Here is a 13,345-nt window from a genome sequence, read left to right as displayed (position 1 = left end):
AATTAACCAGAAAATTCATAATTAATCAATATAGGGTGGCAAAAAATTTTGTAGAATTTTTTTGCCACCAGCGGCCTAGTGGGAAAAAATTAAATAGTCATAGACCATTTTTAAGTTCAACATCACAATCAAGGAACGGCCATAATAGGCCATACACCCACTAGAAATAACAGCCAAAGCTTCAACCGCAAAATAACATCAATTCCGTAAACCAGGAGAAAATTAAAAAACATTTACCCTGTAATTTCTTATACGATGCACCGTTTCATCTACTGTTTAATCTGTTTCATCTACTGTTTAATTTAATCAGGTTAGTTTACCATTAAACAGTAGATGAAACGGTGCATCGTATAAGAAATTACAGGGTAAATGTTTTTTAATTTTCTCCTGGTTTACGGAATTGATGTTATTTTGCGGTTGAAGCTTTGGCTGTTATTTCTAGTGGGTGAATGGCCTATTATGGCCGTTCCTTGATTGTGATGTTGAACTTAAAAATGGTATATGACTATTGAATTTTTTCCCACTAGGCCGCTGGTGGCAAAAAAATTCTACAAAATTTTTTGCCACCCTATATTGATTAATTATGAATTTTCTGGTTAATTCCGTAATGGAATCGGCGGCTTATATTTATTTGCTGCCGATAAATTTGGCGCGAGTGCGATGATTTGAAAATTTTAGGTCAGATATTGCCGAGGCAGGGACGGAAATGCCTCGTGAAAATATCTGTTCCGACTTGGCTATTCTTACTGATGATTCTAAGGGCCTATGGAAGATTGGATTGATTTAATTTAATCAGGTTAGTTTACCATTAAACAGTAGATGAAACGGTGCATCGTATAAGAAATTACAGGGTAAATGTTTTTTAATTTTCTCCTGGTTTACGGAATTGATGTTATTTTGCGGTTGAAGCTTTGGCTGTTATTTCTAGTGGGTGAATGGCCTATTATGGCCGTTCCTTGATTGTGATATATATATATATATATACATATATATAATGCATATATATATATGCATAAACAGAGAGGAGAACGCACAAAAACAAAAAAAAGAAAAGAACTTTTCGAACAGTCACTTCCAGGTGGTGCTACTAAATTAGACATGGCTTATCCAAATAATCTAAGTAATCTATAACCACAGACCGACCAAATGCTGGTAGTGGGATTTAATTCTCCATACCAAATCATGATATGGAGACTTAAAGATCCCTGTCGTATGTATATTTATATATCCATCTATCTATCTACCTATCTATATATCTATTTATCTACTTATCTATCTATCTATCTATCTATCTGTCCATCTCTCTCTCTCTCTCTCTCTCTCTCTCCCTCTGTATATATATATATATATATATATATATATATATATATATATATATATAATTCTGCACACAAACACAAACACATACACATAACAGCAGGTCACTTACATAGCTTTGACAAAGCCGGGTTAAGTAAAAGGCAATTGGTGAAGGTGCTACAGGGGCAATTAGTTTGAGCACAGTTCTCTCCACACAGCAGCGTATTCACCAATACATATATATGTGTATATAATATATATATACATGCACGCACACACAGAGACACACACACATTTTATGGAGACAGAATTATCTTAATGCAATTGATATTTAAAAACTTTGGAAGAAAACATTTCTTTCGTTTGAACTTTTGACAGAAACAAAGAAAATGAAATTGGGTGAGAGCGACAAAGTGACAATATTCAGTCGGGGGAGACTCGGCCGAATATTTTGGCTGTGTGGTAAGAATCTTGCTTCCCAACCACGTGGCACCTTGGGTATGTGTCTGCTATTATAGCCTCGGGCTGACCAAGGCCTTCTGAGTGGATCTGGTGAACTGAAGGAAGCCCATCATATATATATGTTAATTGTCCTGTACTCCATTTTTTGTTGTTTTTAAAAAAATGTCCAGTTCCTTTGGTTTGTGTCTATGTTTTCGTTTCTCTTTGTGTTCGACGTCCCTTTGGTGTCCTGTACCCATATATGCGTGTATATGTACATATAGAGGTAGGTACGTACATATATGTTTATATATATGCATATGTTTTATTTCATTTATTAATATATATATATATATTATATATATATATATATATATTATATATATATATATATATATATATATATATATATATATATATATATATATATATATATATATATATACGTATATACATATCGCGTGTCATTGTATAATAATTTTCCTTTTATTGTATAAAGCCGAAAGGGGTTTGTCCATTATAGATGTCTAATTCTATTTCATATATTACCCTCGTCCGATTGTCGAAAGACCCGTTTTGATATTTACTTATTTGTTTTCGTATATATAGATATACATTCGTTTGCCTTACCCATGGGTATAATGGCTTTAGCTTAGCTCCCTGGCCCGCAGGTTTAGAGTAGTACCGAAGATAAGAAGGCGAACCTACGTAGACATTGCGGACTACAACTGAGGAGGCAATTGGCTGCGAATGAACCGTATATCTTCCATTGTCCTATTCGCCGTTATCGTGCTATCGTTCTTTTTTCCGCATGTTGTATTTTGCCAGTTACCCTTTGTTGTGCCTTTTCTGTTCTACCTATGGCTGCAGTCAAATGACTGAAAGAAGTAAAAGAATAAAAGAATATATATATATTCATATATATGAGTGTGTTTGTATACTTTTATCGTTTTATTATTTAGGTGTTTCTCTCATTTGATTGCAGCCATGGACCCCATGACTAATCATTTGTAAGGCTAGTACTTATTCTATGGTCTCTTTTGGCCGAACCGCTAATTGATGGAAACGTAAACATACACACGTCGGTTGTCGAGAGATGGTGGGGGGGGGGGCACACAGATACAAATAACATATATACATATATAATATATATATATATAATATATATATATATATATATATATATATATATATATATGTGTGTGTGTGTGTGTGTGTGTGTGTGTGTGTGTGTGTGTGTGTGTATACAACGAGCTTCTTTCATTTTCCGTCTGCCAAATCCGACACAAGAATTTGGTCGGCCCGAGTTTACATTAGAAGACATTCAACCAAATTGCCACGCAGTGAAGCTGAACTCGGAACCATGTGGTTGGGAAGCAAGCTTCTTACCATACAGCCACTATATTCGGCCGAGTCTCCCCCTACTGATTATTGTCAGGTTGTCGTTCTCACTCATTTTCATTTCCTTTGTTTCTTTCAAAAGTTCAAACGAAAGAAATCTTTTCTTCTAAAGTATTATCATATTAATTGCATTGCGATATTTCTGTCTCCTTAAAATGGCTTCACTGTTCTTTGTCCTTGCAATACATTTATGTTTGTGTGTGTGTGTGGTGTGTGTGTGTGTGTGTGTGTGTGTGTGTCTGTGTGTGTCTGTGTGTGCCTGCATATATATATATATATATTATATATATATATATATATATATATGGGGATGGGGGGCTGAAGACGCTGTTGTGTGCTGAGAAATGTGCTCAAACTTGATACTGCTATCTTCGGCCCCACCGCGTGGCACCTTCACCAACTGTGTTTTACCATAGCCTCGGCTTTGTCAAAGCTATGCAAGTGGCCTGTTGTTATGTGTTTGTGTGCTTATGGGGGAGGCGAGTGTGCGCGTGTTGTCTCTCTCACCGCATGACAACCGCTCTTTATCTGTTATGTTCTCGTAACCTATCGGTCTTCAGTTTCCGTCTATCAAGTCTACTCACAAGGCTTTGGTCGGCTTTCCGGTGGTCGGAAATAAGGTAAAGGATAACATGTGCGAGAAAATAACATTACTCTAGGGACCAATTCTGTAGATTATTTCTCCACTCTAAACGCTTTGCCAAGTTTGTTTTTGAAAGTAGTGCTCTTCTGATTGCAGCCCTCCCGTGAAATCCGGCTTTGTGCAGCTGCCGGCGAACAGTTTTTGTGGAAATTGTGTTCTAGAGGTAGTCATTTAGCTCTGCAGTAATTTTGGGAGCTGTACTTTTGTGATCCTTTCTAACAATTCGTTTAAGAGTCCGACGGTCACTATCTGAATGATTTGGTTCTCTTCCGGAGTTTTCTTTCGATAAGGAGGGCTTTTCCCCCTTTCTCAAAGACTGTTATTATTTTAGGGAGAATACATCTTAATACACGAGACATTTCGGTTGATTTAATTATGCTAGCGCCTGCCATACGAAAACCAACAATTTGACCTCTTTCAAAGTCCGATAGATCTGTCATTTTAATGTAATTTAATTACCTTTTTTTCTGCTGATATCTGAAAAGAAACATCAATTTTATCAAAACATTAAGGAACACTAATAATAAATAAAAAAAACATAAAAGTAAACAGGATTTTGACGATTTTATAAATATTTCAATATTATGATACAATGATGCTAGGCACTTTCCATTATTTTGTCCACCCCCTTTATATATATATATATATATATATATATATATAATATATATATATATATATATAAGCTTCTTCCAGTTTCTGTCAACCAATTCCATTGATGCGTCTTTGTTCGCTCCAAGGGTATAGTAGACGCATGCTTAGAGTACCACACAGTGGGAGTGAACCTGGAACCATGTGTTTGATAAGAAAAATTCTTACTATACTATATATATCGGTATGTACCCACTCACACACTCACACACACACACACATAAACACACACACACACGCAATCACTCACACAATAACACACACAAACCTCGTAGACAAATCTTACAATCTGGTTACGAAACCGTCCGCTCTGCACCAACATATTCAGTTAGTATCCAATAAAATCGTTCTAACGCCTTTTTTGCCGACGGTACAAAAATCCTTATTATTCTGTATAAACTAAACAATAATCCAATAAGGAAATTCAGTGGCCAACAGATGCAGGTGGAATCAAGAAATCATTAACGATCTCTCAACGATAGAAAGGTTGGTGCAGATAACAAAATATGGGACTTAATTAAGTTAAGCGATTCATATAATTAATTTATTTTACCTTATCTAGAGGGGGATGACGTTTCGTGATAACTAACTTGCGCTCTAATAATAACGTCCCATATTCTCTTTTCTGTTGAGAAAAGGAGGGGTGTTGGAGGCGAATTCCATTCTTATTTGCTTTGATTTGATTTTTTTCTTTTCTTTTCTTTATTCTTGTTCTTTACATTTCTTTATAAATTATCTCTGTGAATTTAATAATATACATCACATCCAATATCCTACATTGAATAGCTTTATATTTCCATGAATCTATGTCGCTACCTAGCTATCTATCAATCTAGCTAGTTAACTTACTATCTATCTCTATATCTATCAACCTATCTAAATATCTATCTATCAAATCTGTCTATCTGTCTGTCTATCTTTATTTATCTGTCTATCTATCTATCTATCTATCTATCTATCTATCTATCTATCTATCTATCTATCTATCTATCTATCTATCTATCTATCTATCTATCTATCTATCTATTTAATTTATCTATCTATCCATCTATCCACTTGTCTGTCTGTCTGTTCAAACTTCCCATTCAATCATTGTCTCTGATTCTCTTATTTTCTCTGTCTTTCTCCATTTCTTCATTTCCTTTCTTCTCCTACTTGAAACAAAATGCCTTCTCGACACTGAACCACTTTCGTCCAGCAATAAAGCCTGCTCAAATAAACACTGTTGCTACCATCGCATCACTGTCTCCACTACCAGCACCACCACTATCACCACCATCACCACAACTTTCACGAACATCACCACCATCGCTACGACCACGACAACTACCACTACCATCACCACGACCACTACCACAACCACTACCACCATTACTACAACCGTAAAAAATATTAGATGGAATAGAGTCTTACCTGTATAATAAAGATAGGCGAAAAGCTATGAATGGATGAGATTATCAATGCAATTAGCAGATATGAACTCCTTATAAGTATTAAGTAATTCCAAGAATTTTAATGTAATTCCAAGCATTTTAATGAAGAAAGACGAACGGATGACTTCCTTCCAACTTACTCCGCATAAACTCTATCATCGCCACCACTACCACCGCCATTAACTCTACCACCACTACCACCAGAAAAACACCACTAGAACCGACACCAACAATAAATCCACTGCCAACAATAAATCCACTACCAACATAATCACCACCGGTAATAACGACAGCGGGTTTTGAACGTAAAGACGGATATAATGCCGCAAAGTATTTTTACCCTGCGCACTAAACGATCTACCAGCTCGTTGCCTTACACGCACCATCCCACTTAAAATAATCCTTTCTACTATATGCACCCGGCCAACAAATTCGGGAGCGTAGTAAGTTAATTGCACTGACTCCAGGTTTGAATTCGTATTTATTTCATCGACCCCGAAATGATGAACGGCAATACTGACTCAACGGAATTTGAAGGAACATGGTGAACGCGGACGAAATGCCGCTAATTCCTTCTCTTGCTTTGATAACCATTCCGCCAACTCGTAATAATAATAATAATAATAATAATAATAATAATAATAATAATAATAATAATAATAATAATAATAATAATAATAATAATTGCCCTGATGCAGTACCAGACAGTTCTCTCGTGGCTTCTGATCTTAACCGATTGGAAGTGTTATCATGTACATTGTTTTATCTTGCTGTAAAAGATGGGCTACAGCAAATCTTCTGCACAATACCACAGATTTGCTTCTCAGTTGTTTGACCTTAACTAGTTGAGCATGCCCCTTAGTGGCTGATGATATGTGCATCTCTGATCCCGAGCAGAAGTAGTGCGGGAGAATCATGGCCATGTACTGAGAAGAATTCTTTGGGGCTTGAATAATTCGCCTCCGGAAACATGAGTGTTTCATTCATTATCCTTAAAGAAACCTTAATCAAGCACATTTTGGGCGGGATGGGCTTCTCAACCTGAAGAAAATTCTAACTGGGCCCCACCTGCAAGGTTATGCGCTGTTTATCTAGATATGAGATCAACATGTCGTGCACATATGATTGTGATGCGTGTGCCTGGTGTGTCCTTATCAGATAGGTAATCATGATGGATATATTGGGTTTCGTATATTTGTACCCCAGTATCTCTTTGATTGCATGCGCTGCTCTCATCAATAATAATAGTAATCAGAAGAGGGATTTTCTAGGGTGACAACCTATCTCCGTTGCTTTTCGTTCTCTGCATGATACCCTGACTTTGGTACTCAGGAAAATGAACCTGGGGGTACCAACTAACGGAAAAATCCTAAACAATCAACCACATCTTTTTCATGGATGATTTGAAATTGTATAGCGAAGATGAGACACAATTGAGTTCCTTGGTGAACACGATCCACTGTTTTAGAAATGATATTAGAATAGAATGTGGACTCAGGAAGTGCGGAGTAATCTCCATAACGTTGCTTTTATGTTAAACTATCGTGTGAAGGCTTGTGGCTTAGTGGTTAGTGCATTCGGCTCACGATCGTAAGGTCGAAAGTTCAATTCCCGACGATGCGTTGTGCCCGTGAGCAAACACTTTATTTCACGTTGCTCCAGTCTAATCAGCTGGCAAAAATGAGTTGTACCTGTGTTTCATAGGGCCAGTCATGTCACACTCTGTGTCACGCTGAATATCCCTGAGAACTACGTTAAGGGTACACGTGTCTGTGAATTAACTTGCACGTTAATTTAATGAGCAAGCTGTTCCGTTGATCGTATCAACAGGGACGCTCGTCGTCGTAACCGACGGAGTGTTCTTCCTCCAAACTGTCGTAAATCGAAATTTGGTCAAATGCGTTATTTTCAATATTTAATTTTACTTACAACAGCCAATTCTTTCGGTCAAACTATTTGCAGCTGCTTCAGATGCCAAGTTATGTAAGTTGTCAAAGTGTAGTACAATGTAGTACAATGGTGTAGCATTTTTTAAAAGTGTAGTAAGTCCCACATACGACAGTTTTTCCAAAAATATCTCTCCCTGAAAGTGTCATACATACATAGAACTACGATTTTATGCACGCAATAAAGTATAATTTTTAAGGCTAAACTGTTGCTAATGCCGTGGCACTCCGTCGTTTTCGACGACGAGCATTAAAGTTGATCCGATCAACGGAAGAGCTTGCTCGTGAAATTTACGTACAAGTGGATGAGCACTACACAGACACGTGTACCCTTAACATAGTTCTCGGAGAGATTCAGGGTGACACAGAGTGTGACAAGGCTGGCGCTTTGAAATACAAGTACAACAGAAACAGGAAAAATGAGTGAGAGAAGGTTGTGGTGAAAGAGTACAGCAGGGTTTGCCACCACCCCTACCGGAACCTCGTTGAACTTCAGGTGTTTCGCTCATTAAACACTCATAACGCCCGGTCTGGGAATCAAAACCGCGATCCTACGACCGCAAGTCCGCTACCCTAACCACTGGGCCATTGCACTTCCACGTTTCTAATGTAAAAAGAAACGGAATGCTGTATTTTTCCGTTTTGTGATAAATCAATGTTTTGGAATTACGACACCTTTTGCGTAATAGCAATGATATGTATCATGTGTTTCAATATGATATTGAGTTAGTTGTTTGGTGAAACAAACATCAGAAATTCTTTGCCCCACGCAGAAACTGCAGGAACTAATCAGAGGTTTTTCGTGCTCTTCTAAATCCATTGCAAAACTGTAAACATTCCCGTATTGTCAGCAGGTATATAACGGTGAGATACATTTCGCTCCTCAGTCTATACACTTCTGATTGGGGCAGCAATGACCGAGCTAGTCTTCATTTACGGACAGGTTCTACTTGTGGTCGCTTATGAAGCATAGTCACCGTGGACAACCTTCAGCTACCGTGTCTATGTCATTGATGGCTTCCTTCAGTTGTCGGGGTCCCTGGCCTACCTTCTGCGAAAAATAGCACATTGATTGTTCAAGAAAACTGCAGCAGTGGACTTCATGGGAAGACTTTTAAGCACAAATTGGTTATACTTTAAAAATACCAAAAATATTCTAACAATGTTTTAATATAATTCCTGTTATTTAATTATAAAATTACAATAACAATGTACATTATTTACATTTGACCTCATCTTGTTTGTTGTTAACGCAACGTTTCGGCTGATATAACATCCAGCCTTCATCGGAAATCTGGGGGAAATTTCGAACGTGGGTTCTCATTACTAAGGTATTTTTCAATGTTATTTTTCAGGTCACTGAATGGAATCGAACTCGGAATGTTGGGGTTAGTAGCCCGCGCTCTTAACCACTACGCGATATGCCTGTGAGCAATTATGGAGTGAATTTTAGGGCTTATAAATCTAATATTTTCCTTAATAATGTACATAATTCCTCATCTCTTAAATATAGAACTGTACAATAATAATGTTTTAACCATTGAATGATTGGCGGATCGACCAGATTAAAATACAAGACAAAAATGGGGTCGATTAAATAAGTACCAGTTACGCACTGGTGTCGATATAATCGACTTAATCCGTTTGTCTATCCTTGTTTGTCCCCTTTCTGTGCAGCCCCTTGTGGGCAGTAAAGAAATAGGTATTACGCTAGCACACCCGGGCACGTTAGTACGCCTAGAGTAGGAAAGATTATTTAAGCTTTCGCCGATTCATCCGCGGTGTTGCTTTGCATGTATAATAAAATATATATAAAATAATATATATTAAAATAATAATAATAATAATATACACTACAGTACTGTTTTTACTTAGCGGAATTTCACCCCATCCGGGGGATTTTGGAACGTAACACCCGCGATAGTCGAGGGATTACTGTATTTATATTTATGCCCCAACGAAATGGCTTCACAAGGTATTAATTAGCCAGCCAGAGTCTGTAGCAGAAGACGTTTGCCCAAAGGCCACGCGCAATGGGTCTGGAACGAGAAACTTCATGGTCGCAAAACATGCGTCTTTACCACACAGCTATGCGTGAGCCTATTAGCATAAAATTACCATTTCAACAAAGAGAACACCAACCGGCCAACCGACATCGCTCCAATCAACTTAAGGAGGAGCGCAATATGTGCCAGGGGTGGAATAAAGAAGTAGATGGAGCTGTTTGTTTTGTAATTGAATCTAAAGGGAGATTTAAGTACATTAAGCGATAGCTCTACTTGCTTGATGAATGCATTATGAAACAGTAGCGCCTCCGTACTTATCTCACCGGATCTATGTTTATTGCTATATGCCAACTGATAATTCCCTTATCTTTGGCAAGCTTACAGACTAATGTGGCAGTAGTAGTATTAGTATTAGTATTAGTAGTAGTGGTGGTGGTGGTGGTGGTGGTGGTAGTAGTAGTAGTAGTAGTAATGCTATTGTTGTTGTTGTTTTTCTTGTGTTTCATTGTAGTTGCTTATTGATTTTAATGATAGCGATGCTAAAGGTGATGACAAAGATAATAATTTGAAGGCGACGACGACAGCGCTGACGAGGAAGACGTCAAAGATACAGATGGTAATAACGGTGGGTGGTGGTGGTGGTGGTGGTGGTGATAATGATGATGATGATGATGATACGGAGGAGGCTTAGAAGGAGGATGACGACTATAACATGATGATGACAATGATGAGGATGAGGAGGAGGAAAGGCGGTGACGAGGACAACGACTATGATATAAAAATATGAATGCTGATTGTATTGTTGTTTTTCACGATGATGATGATGATGATGATGATGATGATGATCGTGGTGGTGATGGTGGTGGTGGTGGTGGTGGTGGTGGTGGTGGTGGATCTGGTGGTAGTGGTTGTGATAATGATGGTTGTGTGATAATGACGATTACGAAGACAATGGTTATATAGATGATAATGATTATGGCGATGATGTTGATGATGACCTTCAACGACAAGCATTGGTTTGGTTGTTGTTGTTGTTGTGGTTGCTGCTGGTGCTGCTCCTGCTGCTGCTGTTGTTGATGATGAGGATTACGTTTGTATCTGTTGAAAGATGCGTATTTTAATTCCTTACGATTATCGAAATATTGACCATTTTGTACAACGATGCTGTTCGAGTTTTGATGTTAATCGAGCAGGTTTCGGTGTTGCTGTTGTTGTTGTTGTCGTTATTGTCTTCGCTTCGGGTCAAACTTAGGGTAGATCTATGCACAAATGCAGCCAAACTGTAAGCAGACCAACTTAGTCCTAATGTACTCCACATTGATATAAGTTCTTTTCATTATATAGGGTTGACAAGGCGGCGAGCTGCCAGAAACGTTAGCACACCGGGTGAAATGCTTAGCGGTCTATACATTCTGAGTTCAAATTCCACTGAGGTCAAATTTGCCTTCCATTCTTTCGGAAGTCTATAAATTAAGTACCAGTTGCGTATTGGGGTCGATCTAATCGATTGTCTCCCTCCTCCAAAATTTAGGAGCCTTGTGCCTAAAGTAGAAAAGATTATATAAGGTTCACTGTGATTTGATGGAGTTTAGCTGCTATTTCATGCAAGTCTATTGGCCCTGTAGTTTACAGAACGTAAAAAGGGGCTAAACACAGAGAGGACAAACAAGGAAATACAATCGGATTAAGTCGATTACATCGACCCCAGTGCGTAAGTGGTACTTAATTTATCGACCCCGAAAGGATGAAAGGCAAAGTCGACCTCGGCGTAATTTGAACTCAGAATGCAACGGCAGACGAAATACGGCTACGCATTTCGCCCGGCGTGCTAACGTTTCTGCCAGCTCTCCGCCTTTATTGAACGTAGCAGCAGACGAAATACCTATTTCCTTACTACCCACAAAGGTCTAAACACAGAGACGACAAACAAGGACAGACAAACGGATTAAGACGATTACATCGACCCCAGTGCGTAACCTGTACTTAATTTATCGACCTCGAAAGGATGAAAGGCAAAGTCGACCTCGGCGGAATTTGAACTCAGAACATAACGACAGGCGAAATACGGCTACGCATTTCGCCCGGCGTGCTAACATTCCTGCCGGCTCGCCGCCTTGGCGTAAACGTAAATAATAAACCGCGATAGAGGAACAGCGATAGAGGAACCGCGATATGGCGGGGGATTACCGTATCTCTTTTATCTTTTATCTTTCACTTGCTCCAATTATTAGGCTGCGGCCATAGCGGAGCACTGACGAACCAACCTCAATACTTCTTCGTTTTTATGTAAAGCCTGGTGCTAATTCTATTGTTCTCTTCTGCTGTACCGCTAAGTTACGAGGACGAAAACACGCCATTACATGTGGAGCCGAATACAGACACAAAAACAAGCACACAATACCACTCCCCTTCCTAATTTCTGTGATTCGGCCATAAAGGCCTATTGAACACTACCGATCAAATCGCCTTTCTTAATTTCCTCATATTTCTCATTCGCTTATGTTGTTTTTTTCTTCATTTATTCCTAATTTCTCTCTACATTTGTATTCCCCTCTCCTCTCAACACATTCTGATTCAATATTCCATGCGTTAAGATGTTAAGATTGAATATTCAATGCGTTAAGTTTACATTGGCTTGCGGCAATGTTAACTTTCATTTGATCAAGAGACCCTTGACCTGAAGAGTAGCCTGCGATATACTCCTCGCTTGGAGGTGTATATCGCTTTACCACTTCTGAGGTTCCTCTCGCTATGAGACATATGTAACCGGAGTATCTTATCTACTCCTTTCCTTAACTCCTGTATTCATATCCCTTTACCGACAACCCTGGTCGCCTACTGAGAAATATACAAAGAACCTTTTTTAAATCCATCGTACTTCGACATGCAAAGAATCTACATCCGTCCTTCTCAATAAACTACTATTGTCCCTGAAAGTTGCTTTTTAATATTTACTACGGAGTGCTTGAAGCTAACTTTCTTCCTACACCTCGACCCTTCCGTAAACTAGAAATCGGAGAGGGAAGGGATAAACTACCTGCATCAACTCGCCAAGAAAGCAGGTAGTAGTTTTACCTTATTCTTAGTGCCAATTTTAAAGAGTGTAGTTCGATTTTAACAGTTATTTTTTCAAAGTTATAATGAAAGTGACAAACGGGCATAATAGGCATATGTTGCTTTATGAGTTCAATAAAGGCAACAATGCAATGGAAAGTGCGTGGAATATTAATGCAGCATATGGCTTTGGGACGATAAGCGTAAGTCAGTGACAACGGTGGTTCCAGAAATTCTGAACCGGAAACTACAACCTAGAAGACGAGCTTCGTCCTGGAAGATCTGTAGTGCTCGGAAGATCTGGTGGAAAAAATACCATCGTAACTGTTGAGGAACTAGCAGTGAAGCTTGGATTTGGCCATTCGGTCATTTATCGACACCTTCGGGCCATCGGAAATGTCAGCAATTTGGATCAATGGGCTTTTTAGAAACTTACCGAGTCTAATCATGCACAGAGAGTGAATGTGTGCT

This window comes from Octopus sinensis, linkage group LG6, assembly GCF_006345805.1.
Source record: "Octopus sinensis linkage group LG6, ASM634580v1, whole genome shotgun sequence".
In the NCBI taxonomy this organism is placed as follows: Eukaryota; Metazoa; Mollusca; class Cephalopoda; order Octopoda; family Octopodidae; genus Octopus; species Octopus sinensis.
This window is presented reverse-complemented; position numbering follows the sequence as displayed.